Raw genomic sequence first — 11,051 nt, 5'->3', positions numbered from 1 at the left:
TTCTTTCGTAATCTCTGCATTCAATACGGGGCTTTAACAGGCCCTTCTGACAGAGCCAGCCAGATGCCCTAATGAAACGCAAATTTAAACTACAATAAGAGACTGTTATGCACTTACCAGAATGGCTAAAATGAACCAGACCAACATTTTCAAGGGTCTGCAAGGAGGTGGAGCAAGCAGGGCTCCCATACATTGTTAGTAGGTGTATAAACTGATACCACGCTTTGGAAAATTGGCAGTATTTACTGAAGTTAAACATGTATGTCTCGGGGATCCCACTCCTGGATGTATACCCAACAGAAATGAGCATGCATATGGTCACCAAAAACACTGTACAAGAATATTCATGACAGGGGCACCTGGGTGGCTCAGTCGGTTAAGCGTCCGACTTCGGCTCAGGTCACGATCTCACGGTTCATGGGTTTGAGCCCCGCATCGGGCTCTGTGCTGACAGCTCGGAGCCTGGAGCCTGCTTTGGATTTTGTGTCTCCCTCTTGCTTTGTCCCTCCCCTGCTCAAGCTCTGTCCCTCTCTGTTTCTCAAAACTGAAAAATGCTAAAAAAAATTAAAAAAAAAAAAGAATACTCATGACAGCATTATTTACAATAGCCAAAAATTAGAAGCAACCCAAATTGACAGTAGACTGGATAAATAAACTGTTAACCCCATTAACAGTAGAATGTATAAATAAAATAATACATGTATTCATACACACACACAGTAGATTAAATAGCCATGGGTAAGAACAGACAATTGCCACAAGCTGCAACACACATGAATCTCTTGGGCAAAACGTAGGGCAAAAGAAGAAAGGCACAAACAAGTACATACTATAAGATTCTATTTATATGGCATTCAAAAACAGGCAAAATGAATACATGGTGATAAAAATCAACATAGCGGTTACTTTAGGCGAGGGTACGGCTGGGTGGGGGCATGAAAGAGCCTTTTGGGCCCTGGAAATGTTTTGAGTCTTGATCTGAGTGGTGGTTGTAATTCATTAAGCAATACACTTAAGATCTGGGCAATCTACTATTTGTAAGCTATCCCACAATTAAAAAAAAAAAAAACATTAAAAAGTTTCAGCTATCAATGTCCATCAGTGTCTCCCATTGCTTAGAAGAGAAAATCCAGATTTTTCTTCAGAGCGCTGATTCCCACTCATCAGTGGCTTCTCCCCTTCCCCTACTAGACCATAAGCTCCACAAGGTCAGGACCATGGCTGCACAAGCCTGTGACTGCACTTTTCGTGGCTGTAACCCCAACTCCTAGCACAGTCCCTGGCAAAGAGCAGAAGCCCAATCAATACATATTTAAAGTAAATTAATGGATGAGTAGTGGCTTTATCTTATTCCAATAGTAACACTTCCGAGCTCCCTCTCCAGCCTCCCCCCAGAGGTTTCTGGAAGCTTCCCAGCTCTCTCCAGCCCTGCAGAGCGCCTCACTCTTGCCCAACAGGTGGTGTTCCTATACCCTCTCCAGCCTTTCTGGAATGTCCTTTCCCCTTTCTTTTCCCACAAACTCCTGCCTATCCTCCAGATCCTTCTAAACTCACCCACAACTCCCTCCTTCAGGCTCTTACAACTTGAACACAGCGCATGAATCACTATGTCTTTATTTCTATGGCTCTGCAACTTCCTGACTTCGAGAGCTTAGACAAATCAGCTAACTCTCTGGGTCGGTTATTCAGTTTGCACACTCCCCTAAGACCGGTTCTTTTCCCTCAGTGTGCCCAGAAGCCTGACCTCTGTGGACTATATCGCCTGAAAAACCTTGCCTACTGATTCCCTGCGGATTCAATCACTGGGAAGTACCAGCAGGAGTGAGAGAAAAGGCTATTAATTCCTCTCCTCCTACCCCCATTCTCTACAGCCATGGCTCCCATCAGGTGCCCCCTCTTTCACAACTCTAGCTTCACCAGGTGCTCCTGACAACCTTCTCACTTCTTTTCCCTTCAGATCTATAGGTGGTTAGGGCTCCTCCCTGTTGCGAACCTTAGGGCACCCTGCCATCCCTTGTAGGTTTCCTTAACCCTTTCCACACCTGTGTAAATAGTCCCTTTCTTCAACTCTGCAAGAAAGCCTTCAGTTGCCATCTGTTTCCTACTGGGACCCTGTCTCCCATACTCCCTAACCCTCAATTTGTTCATTTGCAAAGAGGGAGGTGACTATGATGATTAACTGAGATGGTGTATTTGCAGTGCTTAGTACAATGCTGGCCATAGTATAATTGCTCAAAGAACATAAACTACCTTTAGAGTTATGATTTTGCTCTGATGCTGGACCATGAGTTTTCTGCTTCATTTAGTGGAGGCTCAATAAATAGTATTGAATGAATGAAAATATAAATGAATGAATGACTAGATGAGCAGTGACACAGAGAAAGACAAGAGCCGCTGTATTACTTATAGAATCTTCGTGTTTAGCTGAAGAACTTTCTCAAGATAGTGAGCTCCCTATGTCTGGAGGTGTACAAGCTCTGAAGGTAGAGGTAATCAGCTGATGGTGATGTTGAAACACAGTTCAGCAAAGCAGGTGGTGTGGAGCAAAGGAAGTTGGTTAGGCTTTCTGCGACCTTTTTAGCTCCAAGAGTCTGGAGCTGGGAGGCATAGGAAAAGAAATCAGAAAATCCCTTGGCTCAGATTTTAAAGAAAGAACAAGGGCAGATCTACACATGAACTCACAATATTTTGGTTCAGCTTTAAATTCTACCCAGCTGGACAGCCTCATTGACAGAGGAGCAAATAAAGCCCAGAAAGGGGAAGAGACTGGTCCAGAGTCACATAGGCAGGTTAGAACCCACCTGTCCTAACTCCTAGTCTGGTTTGGCCTCCACATGAGTCAGGCCTCAGAAGAAAATATATTTAACTTTTTTTTTTTTAAAGAAAATATTTTCCTCTTACAACTTCTACAAAATGACTTTTCTCCATACCTTTGAAGAAACAGATGCATGTCATAGCAGTGAATTGATGGGCTGGCAAGGAACTAGGCTTGAGTTAGGGAGGGGGCATCATCTGAGATCATCGCCAGACAAGATATGGGGTTGGAGTGGAGACGGGAGCATGTTCTCACCTCTTGGGAACTACTGGGACAGATGTGGTTAGTGTGGCCCAGAGCAGAACAGGGGCCCCTGGGAACAGCTACAAGAGGCAGCTCTCAGAACTTTCCAGCAGAGTGATCCATAAGGGGAGTGAGCTCCTCAGTCTCTATGGGGCATAGCATGGGCTGCCTGGTCACTAACCACCAATTTTGGCAAAGGGCTTCCTGCCCAGGTCAGGGAGAGGAAGTAGGAATCTCCGAGGTTCTTCCCCAAGCCACAAGAGTTCAGGACCTTAAGAATGGTAAAAAGTAAAATTCATCTGGTTGAATATCACCGACAGGACACTGGAGGCATCTTTACAACAGCCAAGATTTATCGGAATCTTCTCACCTGGACTCTTCCCATGGCCTTCTACTGCTCTCCCTTTCCCCTCCCCTACTCCACAGAAGCCAGGGTAGTGTTAATAGGGAGTTACCAGATCACTCTCCTCTTAAGGACCTATGGGGTGGCCCTTCACACTGAGAATAAAGTCCCTTGGTTCACAGGCCCTTCTGGAATGGCCTTTGCCTGCTCTCTGACCACTGTCCTGTGATTCTTCTTCACTCAGCACTCTCCACTACGCTGGTCTTCTTCAGGCTAAGCTCATTTCTTCCTCAAGGCTTCTCATTTGCTATTCCGCTATCTGGAATGTTCTTCTTTCAAATCATAGCACACCTTGTAGATGCTGAGGAGGTGCCACCCAGGTTCCCATTTGGGGCTGAGGGGCTCCATCCCCCATCTGCTCTCAGTTGAGACTCTGTTGGAATGCCTCCTCTGAAGACAGCTGGCTTGGCCAGTCTTGTCCCTTCCTGTGGGCAGCTACCCATCGGCTGGCCAGCGTGCGGGTACAAAGGCCAGACCCATTGCCTGGAACTGGGACAACTTGGAAAGGTTCTCCTTGTTCCTTGATGCATGGGGGTCAGCTGAGGCCTTTGTTGTGACTTCAGCATAGCCCAACTCCTTCCGTCACTCTGTGCTACTTCCCTCACCCACCCACAGGTGCCCGCAGGTGCAGGGTCCAAGGGCAAGCCCCCAGAAGGTTCCTACATGTAGCTCTCCATCTTAGCGTGTGCTTCTGGGGGTCTGACTGAGCCAGCCTGGTCGGCACCTCTTCATCATTTGAGCCTCAGCTCAGACGTTATCCTCCTTGGCCTCCTCCTTGGTCACCGTGTGTGTGATGTCGCCTGATCTCTCTGTCGCCTTACCCTGTTCTGTATTTATCACCTTTAGAAACTATCTCTTATGTTTGTTTATTTCATTCCTCCTCGGCTGTCTCTCTCCCAGACTAGAAAATCAGTTTCACAAGAGCTGCTGTCTTCTCCTCACTGTGCCCCAGGGCCAATGCCAGTGCCCGGGGCAAAGTTGGTGCTCACCAAATATTTGTGGACCACCTGAATGTGGACGAAGAAGCGAGCAGGTGAAGAAGGGGTGAACAACGACTTCATGAGTGATGCCTGCCTTTCCTGCTCTCCACACCCTGCCCCACCCCCATAGCCCCTGAGCCAGGCTGCTGCTGGGGCCCCTCCCCCTTGTGACCCCGGCTGAGCCGGGGCCTCCTGGGAGGATGGAGCCTGCAGCCGCCTTGGCTGCCTGCCCTGTATTGATCAAAGCTGGGAGGCCTGCTGGCTGAGGTCTGTCCCAGCCCATGGGGGCGGGGGAGTAGAAGGGGGATTCTGGCTGAGATTCAGGCAGGGCTTGCCTGGGGCAGAGTAGTGCCGGCTAAAGATCCATCTGCTTTTGGAGCTGACAGCACCCCTTCCCCACAGCTCTCTGGGGAAGTCAGACCAGCCAGCCCCAGGAGGATGGCTGGGCAGGAGGGTATGGGGACAGAGGCTGGACTGCAGCTGGGTTTGGGCTCCTGGCCTCTTGCAAAGCCCTGCATTTGGTGCACATCACTGTTTATGGAGATCCCACTAGGCTCCCTCTCTTGGGGCTGTGGAGTAGACAAATGCGTCTTTATACAGGCCTGCCGAGCACCCCTCTGTGCACAGCACAGTGCAGGACCCACGGATGAGATTTTCAGTGAGCTTGGGTTCTGGAATCAGTCCTCACAGTGCACCGTGATCCAGAGCACAGCAAAGGAAGTGGTGAGGGGACATGCCCAGGAAAAGGCCTAAGGATGCTCCCTCCCATCAGAGTCCTGACTCAAGAATGAATAATCAGGGTAATTCCTATTTGGCCAAAAAAGGACCTTGGTCCAGAAGGGAGAAGTAACTCACCCAAGGTCACATGGCTACTGGCAGTTAAGCTGGGGCTGGAGCCCAGTCTCGTATCCTGCAGGTGGACTCAGAGAGTAGGATGTTCTGGCATCCGCAGCACTCTGCAGGCATGTACTGAGCACCGCCTCTGGGCCAGGCCCCGTGGTGGGTGCTAGAGATGATACGGGGATGTGGGACACCCACCCCGACCTTAGGAGCTCACAGCCCAGGAGAGAAATGCACGCACGCCTGTGCACACACGTACACACACAACAGTAATCCACACTGGTCCGGGGATGGAGATACAAAGAGCTGGGCAACCGCAGGGCAGAGGAAGTAACTGCATCAGAGCCAAGCTGGGAAGACCTTAGGGAGGAAGTGCTCCCTGAACTGTGTCTTAGATGGGTGATTTTGAAAAAGCAGGGACCTGGGGAAGGGGCAGAGCAGTCCAGGCACGGGCACAGCATGAGGAAAGACACTGTCTTCTGTTGCCTCTTCCAGGCCTCCGGAATCCAGCCTCCCTGTCCTTCTGCCCACAAACCACCCCACTGCCAGAGTGAGTGCTCTGAAACCTGATTGGGATCATGCTGCTCTCCAGCTCAAAGCCTATCAGTGGCTCCCCATTGCCCTCTGAATAATATCCTGTCATTCACAGAGCTTGAATGCTAGAGGTCACTTTAGGCATTCTGTGTCCACCCACTCCCATTTTACAGAGAAGAAAACTGAGGCCCAGAGAAGGTCATACAATGAGTCAGAGGCCACTTTAGAACTGAAATAGTGGCCTTCTGAACCCTGGCCAGGGCTCTATTTCCTGACACTCTAGCCTCTGGCCTCCCCCGAATGCCCAGCTGATATTTAAGGAGCACTCTCCTCTCTGGCTAAAGTCTCCAAATATCAAAGCTGGGAGGGACCCTCCTTTTACAGATGAGCAAACCAAGGTCAGGAAGGAAAGCCAGCTTTGCAGTTACTAAAATACTTGCACACTGGGGCTCCTGGGTGGCTCAGTCGGTTGAGTGGCCCACTTCGGCTCCGGTCATGATCTCACGGTCAGTGGCTTTGAGTCCTGCACTGGGCTCTGTGCTGACATTCTGTATCTCCCTCTCTCTCTGCTTCTCCCCCGCTCATGTGCATGCTCTCGCTCTCTCTCTCAAAAATAAACATTAAAAAAAAACAAGAATAGAATAGAATAGAATAGAATAAAATAAAATAAAATAAAATAAAATAAAATAAAATAAAATAAAATAAAACACTTGCACAAAGGTTCTTGTTCAACTCTCACAACTCTGGGAAATAGACAGGGTAAAAGTTATCATGCCCATTTGATAGATGAGGAAACTGAGGTCCAAAGAGCAGTGACAGCTCAGGGTCACCTGGTGGCTCCATTTATTCATTCTTCTTCATATATACGCTATGCTTTTGCTCTGTGGCAGACCCAGCGCTGGGGACAAGCAGGGGACAAGACCATCCCGTGCACAGGGTGCTCCCTGTCTACTTGGCGATTCTGACAAGCGGCAGCTGCAGCATCCCGCAGCGAACACCAGCACAGGAACCCCAGGGGCTGAGAGGCCCGTGGCCAGACTTTGCGGGGCGGTATTTCAGGGGAGTTCAGGGTGGGAGCTGGGGAGAGAAGGAGTTCCAGGCAGGGCCTTGGCCAGCCTCATGCTTCCTGCCTGGCCTCCTTACCGGAGCTCCTTCCTGGAGGATTTAAGACTATGTTGAGCAGTTGTTTTAAATTTCCGGGCAGGGGGCTGCGAAGGAGGGGGTGTGTGCACAGGCCGTCTGGGGTGTGGGCTGCTATTTACCAGGGCCCTTTGTGGGATGCAGCTCTCTGGGCTGGAGGCTCCCACAATTGCTTCCAGCTGGGCTGTCAGCCAGCCGGAGGAGTGGGGGGGTGGCTTGGGAATGGTGGGGGGAGCAAGAGAGTAGGTCAGGGGCATGAGGGGTCCCTTCCAGCCCAGTATCCCCTCGGCCTCCTTGTGCGGCTGCTCTTGTTGGGGTATCAGGCCCGGCTGAGCATCCTTGAACGCAAATGTGTCTATAAACTGGGAATCCATCCGGCCTGGACATTTCTGAGCTTTATGGCCTTTATGCACTTAATCTTTCATTTCCTCTCCCCTGCTTCATCTCCCCGCTCACTTCCCCTCTTTCCCCGAGAGGAATTGCTTGGCTCCCCCTCCCCCACGGCCTGTTGAGGCTCCCTGGCCCTTTTGTCAGAAGCTACCTGTGTCTACAGCTGTTCAGGCTCCCTTGGTCTCTGTCTGGGTCCACCGTTCACTCCCTTTGCAACAACAGTAGTGACGACACAGGCCTGGCATAAACCCCTCTCCTGTGGCTCCCCAGCGCCCGTGGGGAAAACTCCTTAGCCAGGCAGCCGACATCCTGCAGCCTCCTCTCTCTGCTCCCCTCAGGTCTACCTGAGCTCTCTCCCTTGCTCATGTGGGGCCCTCACCCAGAATATCCACCATCTGTCTTTCCCCAGTGAGCTCAGGCGTCACTCCCAGGGCGGGTTGGGGCCTGTCCTCGGTGAGCCTGCAGCCTTATTTTCTGTAAAAGGAGAACACCATTTTGGTCTCGTTTGTCTTACAAGCTTATTGATAGATGAAGAGGGGAAACAGCTTTGGAGGTTGTCCAGGACTGTATCAGTTTGAGGGGAGGGAGGCTAGATCCATTTGGGGGGATCCTACTTTCATGGAAACATATTACTTTTACCTCAAGAAGTCATTTTGTGCTCCTTCTTGATGGAATCCTAGAACCGGATTCTGGAAGGGTGGCTGGTCTGTGGTATCCCAGCACCTGGCCAGGGTCTGGCTCAGGAACCCTCTCATATGAGAGGTTCTCCAGGTCTTTCCCTCCATTTTATACCAGGGAGACCAAGGCCCAGAGAGGGAAAGGAACACACCCAAGGTCACACAGGAAATCAGGGCAGAGTTGGGAGCAGTTTCTTTAAAACTTACTAAGGCGGAACCTGGGGGCTCAGTCAGTTAAGGGTCCAACTTTGGCTCAGGTCATGATCTCACAATTCTGTTCAAGAGTTGGAGCCCCACGTTGGGCTCTGTGCTGACAGCTTGAAGTCTGCTTTGGATTCTGTGTCTCCCTCTCTCTTTGCCCGTCCCAGGCTCATTCTCTCATTCATTCTCTCTCTCTCTCTCTCTCTCTCTCTCTCTCTCCTCCCCCACCCCTCAGAAATAATAAACATGAAACCATTTTTTAAAATAAATAAATAAAATTTACTAAGAAACTAGTGAGTGAAAAGAGCCCCTAGCTGGGAGCCAGGAGAAAAATAGGTTTTAGCCTCAAGTTAGCCCCTACCCCAATCTCAAACAAGTCCTGTGAGTGCAGTCCTCTTAGAACCTCTCCGCCACCCTCCCCCACCAGGTTTCCTTCCTGCCAATTCTGATGGTGGGGGTTGGGACTCTCCTCTGCGGCCCCTCCCTCCCTCTCCTCCCGCACAAAGCTCTGGCAGAGCTGGGCCAGGCCTGGGGGGGGAAGGTGGCAGGTCCCAGCTGCGAGGCCTGGTGGATCCCACACTCAGAGAATGAGCTTGCACAGAACAAAGAATGTCAAATGTCCCTTTTGTACTGGGGGTGGGGTGGGAACAGAGCCCTGAGTCGGCCAGGGAAGAATGGAGCAGGATGGGTATGTAAGGGCCAGGATGGTAGGATGGAGTGAGGGTGTGCTCTCTGGGGATCCGAGAGGGTAAAATGTCAGACACGAGTCTCTAGTCTACCCTCCCAGGCCCAAGAGTGCTTTGGCATCGTGGGGGCAGGGTAGGGGGGAGCCACTTGCCTGGTCCCACAGCTGATGGTCACTAGGCTTTCTCATTGCATTTCTTTCCACCCCTTGAGCACCAGCTGTGGAGCCCTCTAAGGGGCCCAATCTTCAGCAAAACCCCATGTGGATGGCCTGATCACTCCCATTTCACAGCAGGGAGAAGTGACTTGTGTCTAGCTACTCAACTAGGGACAGGCAGAACCAGAATTTGAAATCAAGTCTAGCTACAAGCCAAGGCACTTATCACTTTTCCCTCGAGGGCAAAGGCCACTCCTGGCCAGATTTTTAACTGGACAAAAGGATCTTCAGAAAGGTGAAGTGACTTGCCTTGGGCTACCTGCCCTCTTTGGGACAGGGACTAGCTAGGCCAGCCCTCCCACCTGCCCTGACTGGCTTCAGCCCTGAATGACTGAGAGCCTTAGGACCAAGGAGATGCTCTTCTTCCTCCCCGGTCAGTTTAAGCTCCCAGTTGTCAACTAGGAGCCACCTAGGAGCCTGGAGACTGGCTCCTTATCAGTTGTGTGGTGCCAGTCAGAACATCTATGCTCTTGGAGACTGAGTTTGCTCCCCTATAAATAGGTTCTGCCTTGTAGGGTGACTGGGGGGAGGTCTAGGAGACAAGAGAGGCAAAGGTGAGTAGCACTGACCAGGTCTCCGGGCAGGTGAATTGTCCTCTTCCCTCCTTTCTTCTTCCCTGCCTCCCTCCTCTTCTTGGCTCTTTGGTCTTGAGGTCAGATCAGGCCTGATTAATAGGCCTGGGAAGCTAGTTCAGCAGGGGCTGGGAGAGACAGGGAGCAGGAGAAGGAAGGAAGCAGGAGAGGGGACAGAGAAGAGCCCAAGAAGAAGGAGGCAGAGTGAGAGAGCCTGGTCTATCTTCAGATTCCTGTCCAGAGGCAGGAATTCATTTCTGGAGGCTCACAGCACTGTCGTCTCATCCTCTAGAACCCTGGATTACCTATCCGAGAAGGAACCGTCCCCTGTTCCTTACACCAAATCATTCAGATGAGACCAGAAGCGGGCCTGGGGAAGGCCCTGTCCTAGCACTGGAAGAGCCTGCTGGGACATCCCCATCTTGTGAACCCGCTGGTTGAGAGGGTGCGGGAACAGGGGTGGTGGTATAACTTTGTCCTGAAGCCAGCGAGCACCACGCGGTTCTCCCTCAAGCTGTTTACTTGGGGGTGGCCCTGGGGGTCTGGAGGAGATTATGGGAGCTCTAAGGCTGAACAAAGTCCCCCACGTTGGTGTGTCCTTGGACCCAGGTCTCCTGGGGTCTGTTCCACCTACACTCACATGTCCCCACCTTGCACTTAGGGTGAACACTTAACACTCAAGGGAGTGGGGGACTGACTGCAGGTTGTCTCTGGCGGGCTGGATGGATTCCTCGCAGAAGATGCTCAGGCCCTTTAAAAATAAATAAATAAATAAATCGAAGACCAGATTTAAAGTCTTGCCTGAATGCTCCCAGCCCAGCTTCTCCCTCCCTCCTCCCCCTGGAGCTCTGCAGCCCCCACTGCCTGAGCCCCTCCAGGGTTGTTCACCCTTCCAGTTGAGTGAGAAGAGGGGGCAGGAATCTTGTGTTTTTGAGGGCCTCCTATGCGCCGGGTGCTGTGCTGTGCGCCTTACCTTTCTGGCTTCAGACTTCTCCAGCCTTACGAGGTTACAGCAGGCGGTGTTGTCCCCACTTGTCCGGAGCCTGGCAGGAGAGAAAGGTTGGGCTGAGAGAGGGTGGGAAACTTGTCGGAGGCTGCAGAGAGGCAGAACCAGGGCTTGTCCTCAGGTCTTCCAAGCTTGGCTCAGAGTTCTCTCCTGTGCCCCCCGTGCTCAGCATCTCCAGGATCAAAGTGCCGGGGCAGGCTGAAATGGGCAGCCATCAGAGCTGGAAGGGGGCTCAGAGACCATATCACGTGGCCTTCCTCATATGGATGGAGACTGTGACCCAGAGGAGGCAATGGGCTTGCTCAGGGTTCCACAGCAAGTCATTCGGGGCACATGCAAGGTGCTGGAG

General features: G+C 51.4%; 2 long non-coding RNA genes across 3 annotated transcripts; both read right to left on the bottom strand.

Annotated features, from left to right (window-relative positions):
- Positions 1-827: 827 nt before the first annotated feature.
- On the bottom strand, positions 828-2,574 carry LOC109266638 (uncharacterized). Its single transcript, XR_002079797.2, has 2 exons — positions 2,251-2,574; positions 828-1,279 (listed from the first exon to the last, which is right to left on the bottom strand). It is a non-coding gene; the product is annotated as an uncharacterized LOC109266638 (long non-coding RNA).
- Positions 2,575-2,903: 329 nt separating this feature from the next.
- LOC109266834 (uncharacterized) lies at positions 2,904-10,839 on the bottom strand. Of its 2 annotated transcripts, none has more exons than XR_002079888.2 (3): positions 10,670-10,839; positions 10,347-10,447; positions 2,904-3,083 (listed from the first exon to the last, which is right to left on the bottom strand). It is a non-coding gene; the product is annotated as an uncharacterized LOC109266834 (long non-coding RNA). The 2 variants fall into 2 exon arrangements; XR_002079890.2 differs by having other exon boundaries at positions 2,904-3,080.
- Between the last annotated feature and the right edge of the window lie 212 nt (positions 10,840-11,051).

The sequence above is a fragment of the Panthera pardus genome, unplaced genomic scaffold (genome assembly GCF_024362965.1).
Source record: "Panthera pardus isolate Hobbes unplaced genomic scaffold, ASM2436296v1 HiC_scaffold_11, whole genome shotgun sequence".
Classification (NCBI taxonomy): domain Eukaryota; kingdom Metazoa; phylum Chordata; class Mammalia; order Carnivora; family Felidae; genus Panthera; species Panthera pardus.
Note: the sequence above shows the minus strand (reverse complement) of the source record. Positions and strands in the feature narration are given on the sequence as shown.